Source organism: Manis pentadactyla, chromosome 13 (assembly GCF_030020395.1).
Source record: "Manis pentadactyla isolate mManPen7 chromosome 13, mManPen7.hap1, whole genome shotgun sequence".
Lineage (NCBI taxonomy): Eukaryota > Metazoa > Chordata > Mammalia > Pholidota > Manidae > Manis > Manis pentadactyla.
The window spans coordinates 41983374-42003334 of NC_080031.1; positions in this window are offsets into that span (position 1 = coordinate 41983374).

The window sequence follows — 19961 nt, forward strand, 5'->3', positions numbered from 1 at the left end:
TAGATAGGGCTATTTTCTACTGACTGTCTCTGGGGACTCAAACAGAATCCATTTGTTTGTTTGTTATTCAGTTTCACTTGATTAGGGTACCTGTCCCCTCCCCTTCAGCTTGTAGTTTGTCTGTGTCCTTGGATCTCAAGTGAGACTCCAGTAAGAGAGCACGTAGGTGGTCTTGAGTTTTCATCAGTTCTTCTAACCCTGTGTCTTTTGTTTGGAGCACTCAAAGCCTGTACTTTTATTCTGATATTTGAGAGCTGTGCTCTTACTGCACTTTGAAATTCTTTTTGTTTCATTAATGTACAATCACATGCAGAACATTATGTTTTCCAATCTACTCCCTTCACCAAGTTCCCCCCAAATCCCAGTTACAGTCGCTGTCCGTCAGCATGTTCCAAGATACTGTAGAATCACTACATGTCTTCTCTGTGTTGTACAGCCGTACCCATGACCCCCCACCCTACACATTATACATGCTAATCCTAATGCCCCCATTCTTTTTCCCCGCCCTTATTACTCCCTTCCCTCAAACCCTACCCAGTCCCTTTCTCTTTGGTAACTGTTAGTCCACTCTCGGGTTCTGTGAGTCTGCTGCTGTCTTTTCCTTCAGATTTTCTTTGTTATCATACTCCACACATGAGTGCAATAATTTAGTACATGTATTTCTCCGCCTCGCCTATTTGACTGAGCATAACACACTCTAGCTCCATCCACGTTATTGCAAATGATAGGATTTGTTTTCTTCTTATGGCTGCTTACTGCACTTTTAAAACTGGATTTCATTCTTCTTTTTTGTTTGTAGTTTCGCTATGTGCTTTCACCATTGCTCTCCTGGTTATGAGCAGTAGCTTCGTGTGAATCGATATGTACCCATATCTATCTATCTGTCTGTCTATCTATTTATCAATCAATCAGTCAATCGTTTTTTTGTCTGCCCATCTGTCCTTGTGTACAGACCAGTTAACCATATATCCTATATCACTTTCCTACACTCTGCTTCCAAAAATCCTGCAAAGTACCTAGGCTGTAGAGAGAGCAATGGGTTCACTGAGACACTTGCAGGTCGTGTCGGTCACGTGTACCTACAAAACCAGGAAATGGTTGTGCTGGGACTTGAAACCGTGTCTCTATCCTCTGTCCTCTTTCATCTCCTTCTAACTTGCTGTCTATATTTAGCCACATTCATTGACTAAGTGCTCCCTGAAGACCACAAGTATCATTCCTCTGGGCCTGTTGTCGACAGAAAAGTAAACTTGTTGCTTTGCTCACCACCATGTTTGAAGGACATCAGCATGATCACCGCCGATAGGACGGAGGGTCAAATAAAAAGGAACACCAGTTTCTAGACAGGAGCAGTTGGGAGCTAAGTGTGTATTGTGGAGTGACGTGTTTATTTGAGTGTCCAAACTTCCCTCTTTAGGTGGTTATTACATCTTCACATTCGTGAACATCATAAAACCCACTGATTTCAAAGGCCCAGATGCTTATTATTACAGCAACTCAGTTGTTGAGGTGAGAGAAAATGAGAAGTATGTGGCTGCACCATTAAATCTATGGCTGGGAACTGCTGAAACCAAACAAAACGAATTCACGGTGGCCAGACTGGGCTATTTTCTGCTGACTGTCTCTGGGGACTCAAACAGAATCCATTTGTTTGATTGTTTGTTTTTCAGTTTCACTCGTGTAGGGTACTTGTCCACACACCTTCGGCTTGTAGTTTGTCTGTGTCCTTGGATCTCAAGTGAGTCTCCTGTAAGCACATAGGTTTCTTGAGATTTCATCCCTTCTTTTAACCCTGTGTCTTCAGTTTGCAGCACACAGTACCTGACCTTTTATTCTGATGATTCAGAGCTGTGCACTTATTGCACTTAAAGAATTTTTTTATCATTAATCTACAATCACGTGAAGAACATTATGTTTACTATGCTCCGCCCTTCACCAAGTCCCCCGAAAAACCTCTTCAGTCGCTGTTGATCAGCGTAGTTGGATGCTGTAGACCCCTTCACCATGTCCCCCCCACAGACCCCGATACAGTCGCTGTCCATCAGTGAGTAGTAAGATGCTATATGATCTCTACTAGTCTTCTCTGTGTTGTACAGTACTCCCCATGCAGACCCGACACCACGCATTATACATGCTATTCCTAATGCCCCCATTCTTTCTCCCCACACTTATCCCTCCCTTCAGACACACCCTGCCCAGTCCTTTTCCCTTTTTGAAATTTTTAGTCAACTCTCGGGTACTGTGAGTCTGCTGCTGTTTTTTTCCTTCAGTTTTTCTTTGTTGTTATACTCCACACACGAGTGAAATCACTTGGTACTTGTCTTACTCCGCCTGGCCTACTTCTCTGACATACTTCCGTCTAGCTCCATCCACGTCATTGCAAATGGTAGTATTTTTCTTCTTCTTAAGGCTCCTTACTGCACTTTTTAAAGTGGATTTCATTCTTCCTTTTCGTTTGTAGTTTAGTTATGTTTTTCACCATTCAACTCCTGGTTATGAACAATAGCTTTGTGTCAATCGATATGTATCTGTATCTATATATCTAACGGTCTGTCTGTCTATCTATGTATCGATGTATGTATGTATCTATGTATCTATGTATCTATCTATCTTCCTATCATTTATCTATGATGTCTATCATCTATCAATCTATGTACCTATCTATCTATCTTTCATCTGTCGTCTGTCTACCTATCTATCTAGGAATCAATCATCTTTTTTTCTGCCCATCTATCCTTCTATACAGAGCAGTTGACAATATAGCCTATGTCTCTTCCCTACATTATGCTTCCAGAAATTTTGCAAGAGAACTAAGCCATAAGGAGAGAACTGTGTTCACCGATACACTTTCGGGTAGAGTCAGCCGCGTGTGCTTACAAAACCAGTAAATGGAGGTGAAAAGACTTGAACCCGTATCTCTGTCATCTGTCCTCTTATAATTCCTGCTCGCTTGGTGACTTTATTTAGCCACATTCAGTGAGTAAGTCTTCCCTGAGGCCAAAAGTGTCCTTCGTCTGGGCCTGTTATCGACAGAAAAGTGTACTTGGTTCTTTGCACACCACCATGTTCGAGGGACATCGGCGTGATCACTGCTGATAGGTGGAGGGACAAATATGAAGGAACACCTATTTCTGGACAGGAGCAGTTGGGAACAAAGAGTGTGTTGTGGAGTGAAGTGTTTATTTGAGGGTCCAAACTTCCCTCTTTAGGTGGTTATTACTTCTTTACATTCGTGAACATCATAAAAAGCAATGATTTTAAAAGCCCTGACGCATATTATTACAGCAATTCATTTGTTGAGGTGAGAGGAAATGAGAAGGAAGTTGCTGCACCACTAAATCTATGCCTGAGCACTGCTGAAACCAAACAAAAAGAATTCACGGTGGTTAGATAGGGCTATTTTCTACTGACTGTCTCTGGGGACTCAAACAGAATCCATTTGTTTGTTTGTTATTCAGTTTCACTTGATTAGGGTACCTGTCCCCTCCCCTTCAGCTTGTAGTTTGTCTGTGTCCTTGGATCTCAAGTGAGACTCCAGTAAGAGAGCACGTAGGTGGTCTTGAGTTTTCATCAGTTCTTCTAACCCTGTGTCTTTTGTTTGGAGCACTCAAAGCCTGTACTTTTATTCTGATATTTGAGAGCTGTGCTCTTACTGCACTTTGAAATTCTTTTTGTTTCATTAATGTACAATCACATGCAGAACATTATGTTTTCCAATCTACTCCCTTCACCCAGTTCCCCCCAAATCCCAGTTACAGTCGCTGTCCGTCAGCATGTTCCAAGATACTGTAGAATCACTACATGTCTTCTCTGTGTTGTACAGCCGTACCCATGACCCCCCACCCTACACATTATACATGCTAATCCTAATGCCCCCATTCTTTTTCCCCGCCCTTATTACTCCCTTCCCTCAAACCCTACCCAGTCCCTTTCTCTTTGGTAACTGTTAGTCCACTCTCGGGTTCTGTGAGTCTGCTGCTGTCTTTTCCTTCAGATTTTCTTTGTTATCATACTCCACACATGAGTGCAATAATTTAGTACATGTATTTCTCCGCCTCGCCTATTTGACTGAGCATAACACACTCTAGCTCCATCCACGTTATTGCAAATGATAGGATTTGTTTTCTTCTTATGGCTGCTTACTGCACTTTTAAAACTGGATTTCATTCTTCTTTTTTGTTTGTAGTTTCGCTATGTGCTTTCACCATTGCTCTCCTGGTTATGAGCAGTAGCTTCGTGTGAATCGATATGTACCCATATCTATCTATCTGTCTGTCTATCTATTTATCAATCAATCAGTCAATCGTTTTTTTGTCTGCCCATCTGTCCTTGTGTACAGACCAGTTAACCATATATCCTATATCACTTTCCTACACTCTGCTTCCAAAAATCCTGCAAAGTACCTAGGCTGTAGAGAGAGCAATGGGTTCACTGAGACACTTGCAGGTCGTGTCGGTCACGTGTACCTACAAAACCAGGAAATGGTTGTGCTGGGACTTGAAACCGTGTCTCTATCCTCTGTCCTCTTTCATCTCCTTCTAACTTGCTGTCTATATTTAGCCACATTCATTGACTAAGTGCTCCCTGAAGACCACAAGTATCATTCCTCTGGGCCTGTTGTCGACAGAAAAGTAAACTTGTTGCTTTGCTCACCACCATGTTTGAAGGACATCAGCATGATCACCGCCGATAGGACGGAGGGTCAAATAAAAAGGAACACCAGTTTCTAGACAGGAGCAGTTGGGAGCTAAGTGTGTATTGTGGAGTGACGTGTTTATTTGAGTGTCCAAACTTCCCTCTTTAGGTGGTTATTACATCTTCACATTCGTGAACATCATAAAACCCACTGATTTCAAAGGCCCAGATGCTTATTATTACAGCAACTCAGTTGTTGAGGTGAGAGAAAATGAGAAGTATGTGGCTGCACCATTAAATCTATGGCTGGGAACTGCTGAAACCAAACAAAACGAATTCACGGTGGCCAGACTGGGCTATTTTCTGCTGACTGTCTCTGGGGACTCAAACAGAATCCATTTGTTTGATTGTTTGTTTTTCAGTTTCACTCGTGTAGGGTACTTGTCCACACACCTTCGGCTTGTAGTTTGTCTGTGTCCTTGGATCTCAAGTGAGTCTCCTGTAAGCACATAGGTTTCTTGAGATTTCATCCCTTCTTTTAACCCTGTGTCTTCAGTTTGCAGCACACAGTACCTGACCTTTTATTCTGATGATTCAGAGCTGTGCACTTATTGCACTTAAAGAATTTTTTTATCATTAATCTACAATCACGTGAAGAACATTATGTTTACTATGCTCCGCCCTTCACCAAGTCCCCCGAAAAACCTCTTCAGTCGCTGTTGATCAGCGTAGTTGGATGCTGTAGACCCCTTCACCATGTCCCCCCCACAGACCCCGATACAGTCGCTGTCCATCAGTGAGTAGTAAGATGCTATATGATCTCTACTAGTCTTCTCTGTGTTGTACATTACTCCCCATGCAGACCCGACACCACGCATTATACATGCTATTCCTAATGCCCCCATTCTTTCTCCCCACACTTATCCCTCCCTTCAGACACACCCTGCCCAGTCCTTTTCCCTTTTTGAAATTTTTAGTCAACTCTCGGGTACTGTGAGTCTGCTGCTGTTTTTTTCCTTCAGTTTTTCTTTGTTGTTATACTCCACACACGAGTGAAATCACTTGGTACTTGTCTTACTCCGCCTGGCCTACTTCTCTGACATACTTCCGTCTAGCTCCATCCACGTCATTGCAAATGGTAGTATTTTTCTTCTTCTTAAGGCTCCTTACTGCACTTTTTAAAGTGGATTTCATTCTTCCTTTTCGTTTGTAGTTTAGTTATGTTTTTCACCATTCAACTCCTGGTTATGAACAATAGCTTTGTGTCAATCGATATGTATCTGTATCTATATATCTAACGGTCTGTCTATCTATGTATCGATGTATGTATGTATCTATGTATCTATGTATCTATCTATCTTCCTATCATTTATCTATGATGTCTATCATCTATCAATCTATGTACCTATCTATCTATCTTTCATCTGTCGTCTGTCTACCTATCTATCTAGGAATCAATCATCTTTTTTTCTGCCCATCTATCCTTCTATACAGAGCAGTTGACAATATAGCCTATGTCTCTTCCCTACATTATGCTTCCAGAAATTTTGCAAGAGAACTAAGCCATAAGGAGAGAACTGTGTTCACCGATACACTTTCGGGTAGAGTCAGCCGCGTGTGCTTACAAAACCAGTAAATGGAGGTGAAAAGACTTGAACCCGTATCTCTGTCATCTGTCCTCTTATAATTCCTGCTCGCTTGGTGACTTTATTTAGCCACATTCAGTGAGTAAGTCTTCCCTGAGGCCAAAAGTGTCCTTCGTCTGGGCCTGTTATCGACAGAAAAGTGTACTTGGTTCTTTGCACACCACCATGTTCGAGGGACATCGGCGTGATCACTGCTGATAGGTGGAGGGACAAATATGAAGGAACACCTATTTCTGGACAGGAGCAGTTGGGAACAAAGAGTGTGTTGTGGAGTGAAGTGTTTATTTGAGGGTCCAAACTTCCCTCTTTAGGTGGTTATTACTTCTTTACATTCGTGAACATCATAAAAAGCAATGATTTTAAAAGCCCTGATGCATATTATTACAGCAATTCATTTGTTGAGGTGAGAGGAAATGAGAAGGAAGTTGCTGCACCACTAAATCTATGCCTGAGCACTGCTGAAACCAAACAAAAAGAATTCACGGTGGTTAGATAGGGCTATTTTCTACTGACTGTCTCTGGGGACTCAAACAGAATCCATTTGTTTGTTTGTTATTCAGTTTCACTTGATTAGGGTACCTGTCCCCTCCCCTTCAGCTTGTAGTTTGTCTGTGTCCTTGGATCTCAAGTGAGACTCCAGTAAGAGAGCACGTAGGTGGTCTTGAGTTTTCATCAGTTCTTCTAACCCTGTGTCTTTTGTTTGGAGCACTCAAAGCCTGTACTTTTATTCTGATATTTGAGAGCTGTGCTCTTACTGCACTTTGAAATTCTTTTTGTTTCATTAATGTACAATCACATGCAGAACATTATGTTTTCCAATCTACTCCCTTCACCCAGTTCCCCCCAAATCCCAGTTACAGTCGCTGTCCGTCAGCATGTTCCAAGATACTGTAGAATCACTACATGTCTTCTCTGTGTTGTACAGCCGTACCCATGACCCCCCACCCTACACATTATACATGCTAATCCTAATGCCCCCATTCTTTTTCCCCGCCCTTATTACTCCCTTCCCTCAAACCCTACCCAGTCCCTTTCTCTTTGGTAACTGTTAGTCCACTCTCGGGTTCTGTGAGTCTGCTGCTGTCTTTTCCTTCAGATTTTCTTTGTTATCATACTCCACACATGAGTGCAATCATTTAGTACATGTATTTCTCCGCCTCGCCTATTTGACTGAGCATAACACACTCTAGCTCCATCCACGTTATTGCAAATGATAGGATTTGTTTTCTTCTTATGGCTGCTTACTGCACTTTTAAAACTGGATTTCATTCTTCTTTTTTGTTTGTAGTTTCGCTATGTGCTTTCACCATTGCTCTCCTGGTTATGAGCAGTAGCTTCGTGTGAATCGATATGTACCCATATCTATCTATCTGTCTGTCTATCTATTTATCAATCAATCAGTCAATCGTTTTTTTGTCTGCCCATCTGTCCTTGTGTACAGACCAGTTAACCATATATCCTATATCACTTTCCTACACTCTGCTTCCAAAAATCCTGCAAAGTACCTAGGCTGTAGAGAGAGCAATGGGTTCACTGAGACACTTGCAGGTCGTGTCGGTCACGTGTACCTACAAAACCAGGAAATGGTTGTGCTGGGACTTGAAACCGTGTCTCTATCCTCTGTCCTCTTTCATCTCCTTCTAACTTGCTGTCTATATTTAGCCACATTCATTGACTAAGTGCTCCCTGAAGACCACAAGTATCATTCCTCTGGGCCTGTTGTCGACAGAAAAGTAAACTTGTTGCTTTGCTCACCACCATGTTTGAAGGACATCAGCATGATCACCGCCGATAGGACGGAGGGTCAAATAAAAAGGAACACCAGTTTCTAGACAGGAGCAGTTGGGAGCTAAGTGTGTATTGTGGAGTGACGTGTTTATTTGAGTGTCCAAACTTCCCTCTTTAGGTGGTTATTACATCTTCACATTCGTGAACATCATAAAACCCACTGATTTCAAAGGCCCAGATGCTTATTATTACAGCAACTCAGTTGTTGAGGTGAGAGAAAATGAGAAGTATGTGGCTGCACCATTAAATCTATGGCTGGGAACTGCTGAAACCAAACAAAACGAATTCACGGTGGCCAGACTGGGCTATTTTCTGCTGACTGTCTCTGGGGACTCAAACAGAATCCATTTGTTTGATTGTTTGTTTTTCAGTTTCACTCGTGTAGGGTACTTGTCCACACACCTTCGGCTTGTAGTTTGTCTGTGTCCTTGGATCTCAAGTGAGTCTCCTGTAAGCACATAGGTTTCTTGAGATTTCATCCCTTCTTTTAACCCTGTGTCTTCAGTTTGCAGCACACAGTACCTGACCTTTTATTCTGATGATTCAGAGCTGTGCACTTATTGCACTTAAAGAATTTTTTTATCATTAATCTACAATCACGTGAAGAACATTATGTTTACTATGCTCCGCCCTTCACCAAGTCCCCCGAAAAACCTCTTCAGTCGCTGTTGATCAGCGTAGTTGGATGCTGTAGACCCCTTCACCATGTCCCCCCCACAGACCCCGATACAGTCGCTGTCCATCAGTGAGTAGTAAGATGCTATATGATCTCTACTAGTCTTCTCTGTGTTGTACAGTACTCCCCATGCAGACCCGACACCACGCATTATACATGCTATTCCTAATGCCCCCATTCTTTCTCCCCACACTTATCCCTCCCTTCAGACACACCCTGCCCAGTCCTTTTCCCTTTTTGAAATTTTTAGTCAACTCTAGGGTACTGTGAGTCTGCTGCTGTTTTTTTCCTTCAGTTTTTCTTTGTTGTTATACTCCACACACGAGTGAAATCACTTGGTACTTGTCTTACTCCGCCTGGCCTATTTCTCTGACATACTTCCGTCTAGCTCCATCCACGTCATTGCAAATGGTAGTATTTTTCTTCTTCTTAAGGCTCCTTACTGCACTTTTTAAAGTGGATTTCATTCTTCCTTTTCGTTTGTAGTTTAGTTATGTTTTTCACCATTCAACTCCTGGTTATGAACAATAGCTTTGTGTCAATCGATATGTATCTGTATCTATATATCTAACGGTCTGTCTATCTATGTATCGATGTATGTATGTATCTATGTATCTATGTATCTATCTATCTTCCTATCATTTATCTATGATGTCTATCATCTATCAATCTATGTACCTATCTATCTATCTTTCATCTGTCGTCTGTCTACCTATCTATCTAGGAATCAATCATCTTTTTTTCTGCCCATCTATCCTTCTATACAGAGCAGTTGACAATATAGCCTATGTCTCTTCCCTACATTATGCTTCCAGAAATTTTGCAAGAGAACTAAGCCATAAGGAGAGAACTGTGTTCACCGATACACTTTCGGGTAGAGTCAGCCGCGTGTGCTTACAAAACCAGTAAATGGAGGTGAAAAGACTTGAACCCGTATCTCTGTCATCTGTCCTCTTATAATTCCTGCTCGCTTGGTGACTTTATTTAGCCACATTCAGTGAGTAAGTCTTCCCTGAGGCCAAAAGTGTCCTTCGTCTGGGCCTGTTATCGACAGAAAAGTGTACTTGGTTCTTTGCACACCACCATGTTCGAGGGACATCGGCGTGATCACTGCTGATAGGTGGAGGGACAAATATGAAGGAACACCTATTTCTGGACAGGAGCAGTTGGGAACAAAGAGTGTGTTGTGGAGTGAAGTGTTTATTTGAGGGTCCAAACTTCCCTCTTTAGGTGGTTATTACTTCTTTACATTCGTGAACATCATAAAAAGCAATGATTTTAAAAGCCCTGACGCATATTATTACAGCAATTCATTTGTTGAGGTGAGAGGAAATGAGAAGGAAGTTGCTGCACCACTAAATCTATGCCTGAGCACTGCTGAAACCAAACAAAAAGAATTCACGGTGGTTAGATAGGGCTATTTTCTACTGACTGTCTCTGGGGACTCAAACAGAATCCATTTGTTTGTTTGTTATTCAGTTTCACTTGATTAGGGTACCTGTCCCCTCCCCTTCAGCTTGTAGTTTGTCTGTGTCCTTGGATCTCAAGTGAGACTCCAGTAAGAGAGCACGTAGGTGGTCTTGAGTTTTCATCAGTTCTTCTAACCCTGTGTCTTTTGTTTGGAGCACTCAAAGCCTGTACTTTTATTCTGATATTTGAGAGCTGTGCTCTTACTGCACTTTGAAATTCTTTTTGTTTCATTAATGTACAATCACATGCAGAACATTATGTTTTCCAATCTACTCCCTTCACCCAGTTCCCCCCAAATCCCAGTTACAGTCGCTGTCCGTCAGCATGTTCCAAGATACTGTAGAATCACTACATGTCTTCTCTGTGTTGTACAGCCGTACCCATGACCCCCCACCCTACACATTATACATGCTAATCCTAATGCCCCCATTCTTTTTCCCCGCCCTTATTACTCCCTTCCCTCAAACCCTACCCAGTCCCTTTCTCTTTGGTAACTGTTAGTCCACTCTCGGGTTCTGTGAGTCTGCTGCTGTCTTTTCCTTCAGATTTTCTTTGTTATCATACTCCACACATGAGTGCAATCATTTAGTACATGTATTTCTCCGCCTCGCCTATTTGACTGAGCATAACACACTCTAGCTCCATCCACGTTATTGCAAATGATAGGATTTGTTTTCTTCTTATGGCTGCTTACTGCACTTTTAAAACTGGATTTCATTCTTCTTTTTTGTTTGTAGTTTCGCTATGTGCTTTCACCATTGCTCTCCTGGTTATGAGCAGTAGCTTCGTGTGAATCGATATGTACCCATATCTATCTATCTGTCTGTCTATCTATTTATCAATCAATCAGTCAATCGTTTTTTTGTCTGCCCATCTGTCCTTGTGTACAGACCAGTTAACCATATATCCTATATCACTTTCCTACACTCTGCTTCCAAAAATCCTGCAAAGTACCTAGGCTGTAGAGAGAGCAATGGGTTCACTGAGACACTTGCAGGTCGTGTCGGTCACGTGTACCTACAAAACCAGGAAATGGTTGTGCTGGGACTTGAAACCGTGTCTCTATCCTCTGTCCTCTTTCATCTCCTTCTAACTTGCTGTCTATATTTAGCCACATTCATTGACTAAGTGCTCCCTGAAGACCACAAGTATCATTCCTCTGGGCCTGTTGTCGACAGAAAAGTAAACTTGTTGCTTTGCTCACCACCATGTTTGAAGGACATCAGCATGATCACCGCCGATAGGACGGAGGGTCAAATAAAAAGGAACACCAGTTTCTAGACAGGAGCAGTTGGGAGCTAAGTGTGTATTGTGGAGTGACGTGTTTATTTGAGTGTCCAAACTTCCCTCTTTAGGTGGTTATTACATCTTCACATTCGTGAACATCATAAAACCCACTGATTTCAAAGGCCCAGATGCTTATTATTACAGCAACTCAGTTGTTGAGGTGAGAGAAAATGAGAAGTATGTGGCTGCACCATTAAATCTATGGCTGGGAACTGCTGAAACCAAACAAAACGAATTCACGGTGGCCAGACTGGGCTATTTTCTGCTGACTGTCTCTGGGGACTCAAACAGAATCCATTTGTTTGATTGTTTGTTTTTCAGTTTCACTCGTGTAGGGTACTTGTCCACACACCTTCGGCTTGTAGTTTGTCTGTGTCCTTGGATCTCAAGTGAGTCTCCTGTAAGCACATAGGTTTCTTGAGATTTCATCCCTTCTTTTAACCCTGTGTCTTCAGTTTGCAGCACACAGTACCTGACCTTTTATTCTGATGATTCAGAGCTGTGCACTTATTGCACTTAAAGAATTTTTTTATCATTAATCTACAATCACGTGAAGAACATTATGTTTACTATGCTCCGCCCTTCACCAAGTCCCCCGAAAAACCTCTTCAGTCGCTGTTGATCAGCGTAGTTGGATGCTGTAGACCCCTTCACCATGTCCCCCCCACAGACCCCGATACAGTCGCTGTCCATCAGTGAGTAGTAAGATGCTATATGATCTCTACTAGTCTTCTCTGTGTTGTACAGTACTCCCCATGCAGACCCGACACCACGCATTATACATGCTATTCCTAATGCCCCCATTCTTTCTCCCCACACTTATCCCTCCCTTCAGACACACCCTGCCCAGTCCTTTTCCCTTTTTGAAATTTTTAGTCAACTCTCGGGTACTGTGAGTCTGCTGCTGTTTTTTTCCTTCAGTTTTTCTTTGTTGTTATACTCCACACACGAGTGAAATCACTTGGTACTTGTCTTACTCCGCCTGGCCTATTTCTCTGACATACTTCCGTCTAGCTCCATCCACGTCATTGCAAATGGTAGTATTTTTCTTCTTCTTAAGGCTCCTTACTGCACTTTTTAAAGTGGATTTCATTCTTCCTTTTCGTTTGTAGTTTAGTTATGTTTTTCACCATTCAACTCCTGGTTATGAACAATAGCTTTGTGTCAATCGATATGTATCTGTATCTATATATCTAACGGTCTGTCTATCTATGTATCGATGTATGTATGTATCTATGTATCTATGTATCTATCTATCTTCCTATCATTTATCTATGATGTCTATCATCTATCAATCTATGTACCTATCTATCTATCTTTCATCTGTCGTCTGTCTACCTATCTATCTAGGAATCAATCATCTTTTTTTCTGCCCATCTATCCTTCTATACAGAGCAGTTGACAATATAGCCTATGTCTCTTCCCTACATTATGCTTCCAGAAATTTTGCAAGAGAACTAAGCCATAAGGAGAGAACTGTGTTCACCGATACACTTTCGGGTAGAGTCAGCCGCGTGTGCTTACAAAACCAGTAAATGGAGGTGAAAAGACTTGAACCCGTATCTCTGTCATCTGTCCTCTTATAATTCCTGCTCGCTTGGTGACTTTATTTAGCCACATTCAGTGAGTAAGTCTTCCCTGAGGCCAAAAGTGTCCTTCGTCTGGGCCTGTTATCGACAGAAAAGTGTACTTGGTTCTTTGCACACCACCATGTTCGAGGGACATCGGCGTGATCACTGCTGATAGGTGGAGGGACAAATATGAAGGAACACCTATTTCTGGACAGGAGCAGTTGGGAACAAAGAGTGTGTTGTGGAGTGAAGTGTTTATTTGAGGGTCCAAACTTCCCTCTTTAGGTGGTTATTACTTCTTTACATTCGTGAACATCATAAAAAGCAATGATTTTAAAAGCCCTGACGCATATTATTACAGCAATTCATTTGTTGAGGTGAGAGGAAATGAGAAGGAAGTTGCTGCACCACTAAATCTATGCCTGAGCACTGCTGAAACCAAACAAAAAGAATTCACGGTGGTTAGATAGGGCTATTTTCTACTGACTGTCTCTGGGGACTCAAACAGAATCCATTTGTTTGTTTGTTATTCAGTTTCACTTGATTAGGGTACCTGTCCCCTCCCCTTCAGCTTGTAGTTTGTCTGTGTCCTTGGATCTCAAGTGAGACTCCAGTAAGAGAGCACGTAGGTGGTCTTGAGTTTTCATCAGTTCTTCTAACCCTGTGTCTTTTGTTTGGAGCACTCAAAGCCTGTACTTTTATTCTGATATTTGAGAGCTGTGCTCTTACTGCACTTTGAAATTCTTTTTGTTTCATTAATGTACAATCACATGCAGAACATTATGTTTTCCAATCTACTCCCTTCACCAAGTTCCCCCCAAATCCCAGTTACAGTCGCTGTCCGTCAGCATGTTCCAAGATACTGTAGAATCACTACATGTCTTCTCTGTGTTGTACAGCCGTACCCATGACCCCCCACCCTACACATTATACATGCTAATCCTAATGCCCCCATTCTTTTTCCCCGCCCTTATTACTCCCTTCCCTCAAACCCTACCCAGTCCCTTTCTCTTTGGTAACTGTTAGTCCACTCTCGGGTTCTGTGAGTCTGCTGCTGTCTTTTCCTTCAGATTTTCTTTGTTATCATACTCCACACATGAGTGCAATCATTTAGTACATGTATTTCTCCGCCTCGCCTATTTGACTGAGCATAACACACTCTAGCTCCATCCACGTTATTGCAAATGATAGGATTTGTTTTCTTCTTATGGCTGCTTACTGCACTTTTAAAACTGGATTTCATTCTTCTTTTTTGTTTGTAGTTTCGCTATGTGCTTTCACCATTGCTCTCCTGGTTATGAGCAGTAGCTTCGTGTGAATCGATATGTACCCATATCTATCTATCTGTCTGTCTATCTATTTATCAATCAATCAGTCAATCGTTTTTTTGTCTGCCCATCTGTCCTTGTGTACAGACCAGTTAACCATATATCCTATATCACTTTCCTACACTCTGCTTCCAAAAATCCTGCAAAGTACCTAGGCTGTAGAGAGAGCAATGGGTTCACTGAGACACTTGCAGGTCGTGTCGGTCACGTGTACCTACAAAACCAGGAAATGGTTGTGCTGGGACTTGAAACCGTGTCTCTATCCTCTGTCCTCTTTCATCTCCTTCTAACTTGCTGTCTATATTTAGCCACATTCATTGACTAAGTGCTCCCTGAAGACCACAAGTATCATTCCTCTGGGCCTGTTGTCGACAGAAAAGTAAACTTGTTGCTTTGCTCACCACCATGTTTGAAGGACATCAGCATGATCACCGCCGATAGGACGGAGGGTCAAATAAAAAGGAACACCAGTTTCTAGACAGGAGCAGTTGGGAGCTAAGTGTGTATTGTGGAGTGACGTGTTTATTTGAGTGTCCAAACTTCCCTCTTTAGGTGGTTATTACATCTTCACATTCGTGAACATCATAAAACCCACTGATTTCAAAGGCCCAGATGCTTATTATTACAGCAACTCAGTTGTTGAGGTGAGAGAAAATGAGAAGTATGTGGCTGCACCATTAAATCTATGGCTGGGAACTGCTGAAACCAAACAAAACGAATTCACGGTGGCCAGACTGGGCTATTTTCTGCTGACTGTCTCTGGGGACTCAAACAGAATCCATTTGTTTGATTGTTTGTTTTTCAGTTTCACTCGTGTAGGGTAGTTGTCCACACACCTTCGGCTTGTAGTTTGTCTGTGTCCTTGGATCTCAAGTGAGTCTCCTGTAAGCACATAGGTTTCTTGAGATTTCATCCCTTCTTTTAACCCTGTGTCTTCAGTTTGCAGCACACAGTACCTGACCTTTTATTCTGATGATTCAGAGCTGTGCACTTATTGCACTTAAAGAATTTTTTTATCATTAATCTACAATCACGTGAAGAACATTATGTTTACTATGCTCCGCCCTTCACCAAGTCCCCCGAAAAACCTCTTCAGTCGCTGTTGATCAGCGTAGTTGGATGCTGTAGACCCCTTCACCATGTCCCCCCCACAGACCCCGATACAGTCGCTGTCCATCAGTGAGTAGTAAGATGCTATATGATCTCTACTAGTCTTCTCTGTGTTGTACATTACTCCCCATGCAGACCCGACACCACGCATTATACATGCTATTCCTAATGCCCCCATTCTTTCTCCCCACACTTATCCCTCCCTTCAGACACACCCTGCCCAGTCCTTTTCCCTTTTTGAAATTTTTAGTCAACTCTCGGGTACTGTGAGTCTGCTGCTGTTTTTTTCCTTCAGTTTTTCTTTGTTGTTATACTCCACACACGAGTGAAATCACTTGGTACTTGTCTTACTCCGCCTGGCCTACTTCTCTGACATACTTCCGTCTAGCTCCATCCACGTCATTGCAAATGGTAGTATTTTTCTTCTTCTTAAGGCTCCTTACTGCACTTTTTAAAGTGGATTTCATTCTTCCTTTTCGTTTGTAGTTTAGTTATGTTTTTCACCATTCAACTCCTGGTTATGAACAATAGCTTTGTGTCAATCGATATGTATCTGTATCTATATATCTAACGGTCTGTCTATCTATGTATCGATGTATGTATGTATCTATGTATCTATGTATCTATCTATCTTCCTATCATTTATCTATGATGTCTATCATCTATCAATCTATGTACCTATCTATCTATCTTTCATCTGTCGTCTGTCTACCTATCTATCTAGGAATCAATCATCTTTTTTTCTGCCCATCTATCCTTCTATACAGAGCAGTTGACAATATAGCCTATGTCTCTTCCCTACATTATGCTTCCAGAAATTTTGCAAGAGAACTAAGCCATAAGGAGAGAACTGTGTTCACCGATACACTTTCGGGTAGAGTCAGCCGCGTGTGCTTACAAAACCAGTAAATGGAGGTGAAAAGACTTGAACCCGTATCTCTGTCATCTGTCCTCTTATAATTCCTGCTCGCTTGGTGACTTTATTTAGCCACATTCAGTGAGTAAGTCTTCCCTGAGGCCAAAAGTGTCCTTCGTCTGGGCCTGTTATCGACAGAAAAGTGTACTTGGTTCTTTGCACACCACCATGTTCGAGGGACATCGGCGTGATCACTGCTGATAGGTGGAGGGACAAATATGAAGGAACACCTATTTCTGGACAGGAGCAGTTGGGAACAAAGAGTGTGTTGTGGAGTGAAGTGTTTATTTGAGGGTCCAAACTTCCCTCTTTAGGTGGTTATTACTTCTTTACATTCGTGAACATCATAAAAAGCAATGATTTTAAAAGCCCTGACGCATATTATTACAGCAATTCATTTGTTGAGGTGAGAGGAAATGAGAAGGAAGTTGCTGCACCACTAAATCTATGCCTGAGCACTGCTGAAACCAAACAAAAAGAATTCACGGTGGTTAGATAGGGCTATTTTCTACTGACTGTCTCTGGGGACTCAAACAGAATCCATTTGTTTGTTTGTTATTCAGTTTCACTTGATTAGGGTACCTGTCCCCTCCCCTTCAGCTTGTAGTTTGTCTGTGTCCTTGGATCTCAAGTGAGACTCCAGTAAGAGAGCACGTAGGTGGTCTTGAGTTTTCATCAGTTCTTCTAACCCTGTGTCTTTTGTTTGGAGCACTCAAAGCCTGTACTTTTATTCTGATATTTGAGAGCTGTGCTCTTACTGCACTTTGAAATTCTTTTTGTTTCATTAATGTACAATCACATGCAGAACATTATGTTTTCCAATCTACTCCCTTCACCAAGTTCCCCCCAAATCCCAGTTACAGTCGCTGTCCGTCAGCATGTTCCAAGATACTGTAGAATCACTACATGTCTTCTCTGTGTTGTACAGCCGTACCCATGACCCCCCACCCTACACATTATACATGCTAATCCTAATGCCCCCATTCTTTTTCCCCGCCCTTATTACTCCCTTCCCTCAAACCCTACCCAGTCCCTTTCTCTTTGGTAACTGTTAGTCCACTCTCGGGTTCTGTGAGTCTGCTGCTGTCTTTTCCTTCAGATTTTCTTTGTTATCATACTCCACACATGAGTGCAATCATTTAGTACATGTATTTCTCCGCCTCGCCTATTTGACTGAGCATAACACACTCTAGCTCCATCCACGTTATTGCAAATGATAGGATTTGTTTTCTTCTTATGGCTGCTTACTGCACTTTTAAAACTGGATTTCATTCTTCTTTTTTGTTTGTAGTTTCGCTATGTGCTTTCACCATTGCTCTCCTGGTTATGAGCAGTAGCTTCGTGTGAATCGATATGTACCCATATCTATCTATCTGTCTGTCTATCTATTTATCAATCAATCAGTCAATCGTTTTTTTGTCTGCCCATCTGTCCTTGTGTACAGACCAGTTAACCATATATCCTATATCACTTTCCTACACTCTGCTTCCAAAAATCCTGCAAAGTACCTAGGCTGTAGAGAGAGCAATGGGTTCACTGAGACACTTGCAGGTCGTGTCGGTCACGTGTACCTACAAAACCAGGAAATGGTTGTGCTGGGACTTGAAACCGTGTCTCTATCCTCTGTCCTCTTTCATCTCCTTCTAACTTGCTGTCTATATTTAGCCACATTCATTGACTAAGTGCTCCCTGAAGACCACAAGTATCATTCCTCTGGGCCTGTTGTCGACAGAAAAGTAAACTTGTTGCTTTGCTCACCACCATGTTTGAAGGACATCAGCATGATCACCGCCGATAGGACGGAGGGTCAAATAAAAAGGAACACCAGTTTCTAGACAGGAGCAGTTGGGAGCTAAGTGTGTATTGTGGAGTGACGTGTTTATTTGAGTGTCCAAACTTCCCTCTTTAGGTGGTTATTACATCTTCACATTCGTGAACATCATAAAACCCACTGATTTCAAAGGCCCAGATGCTTATTATTACAGCAACTCAGTTGTTGAGGTGAGAGAAAATGAGAAGTATGTGGCTGCACCATTAAATCTATGGCTGGGAACTGCTGAAACCAAACAAAACGAATTCACGGTGGCCAGACTGGGCTATTTTCTGCTGACTGTCTCTGGGGACTCAAACAGAATCCATTTGTTTGATTGTTTGTTTTTCAGTTTCACTCGTGTAGGGTACTTGTCCACACACCTTCGGCTTGTAGTTTGTCTGTGTCCTTGGATCTCAAGTGAGTCTCCTGTAAGTAAGCACATAGGTTTCTTGAGATTTCATCCCTTCTTTTAACCCTGTGTCTTCAGTTTGCAGCACACAGTACCTGACCTTTTATTCTGATGATTCAGAGCTGTGCACTTATTGCACTTAAAGAATTTTTTTATCATTAATCTACAATCACGTGAAGAACATTATGTTTACTATGCTCCGCCCTTCACCAAGTCCCCCGAAAAACCTCTTCAGTCGCTGTTGATCAGCGTAGTTGGATGCTGTAGACCCCTTCACCATGTCCCCCCCACAGACCCCGATACAGTCGCTGTCCATCAGTGAGTAGTAAGATGCTATATGATCTCTACTAGTCTTCTCTGTGTTGTACAGTACTCCCCATGCAGACCCGACACCACGCATTATACATGCTATTCCTAATGCCCCCATTCTTTCTCCCCACACTTATCCCTCCCTTCAGACACACCCTGCCCAGTCCTTTTCCCTTTCTGAAATTTTTAGTCAACTCTCGGGTACTGTGAGTCTGCTGCTGTTTTTTTCCTTCAGTTTTTCTTTGTTGTTATACTCCACACACGAGTGAAATCACTTGGTACTTGTCTTACTCCGCCTGGCCTATTTCTCTGACATACTTCCGTCTAGCTCCATCCACGTCATTGCAAATGGTAGTATTTTTCTTCTTCTTAAGGCTCCTTAATGCACTTTTTAAAGTGGATTTCATTCTTCCTTTTCGTTTGTAGTTTAGTTATGTTTTTCACCATTCAACTCCTGGTTATGAACAATAGCTTTGTGTCAATCGATATGTATCTGTATCTATATATCTAACGGTCTGTCTATCTATGTATCGATGTATGTATGTATCTATGTATCTATGTATCTATCTATCTTCCTATCATTTATCTATGATGTCTATCATCTATCAATCTATGTACCTATCTATCTATCTTTCATCTGTCGTCTGTCTACCTATCTATCTAGGAATCAATCATCTTTTTTTCTGCCCATCTATCCTTCTATACAGAGCAGTTGACAATATAGCCTATGTCTCTTCCCTACATTATGCTTCCAGAAATTTTGCAAGAGAACTAAGCCATAAGGAGAGAACTGTGTTCACCGATACACTTTCGGGTAGAGTCAGCCGCGTGTGCTTACAAAACCAGTAAATGGAGGTGAAAAGACTTGAACCCGTATCTCTGTCATCTGTCCTCTTATAATTCCTGCTCGCTTGGTGACTTTATTTAGCCACATTCAGTGAGTAAGTCTTCCCTGAGGCCAAAAGTGTCCTTCGTCTGGGCCTGTTATCGACAGAAAAGTGTA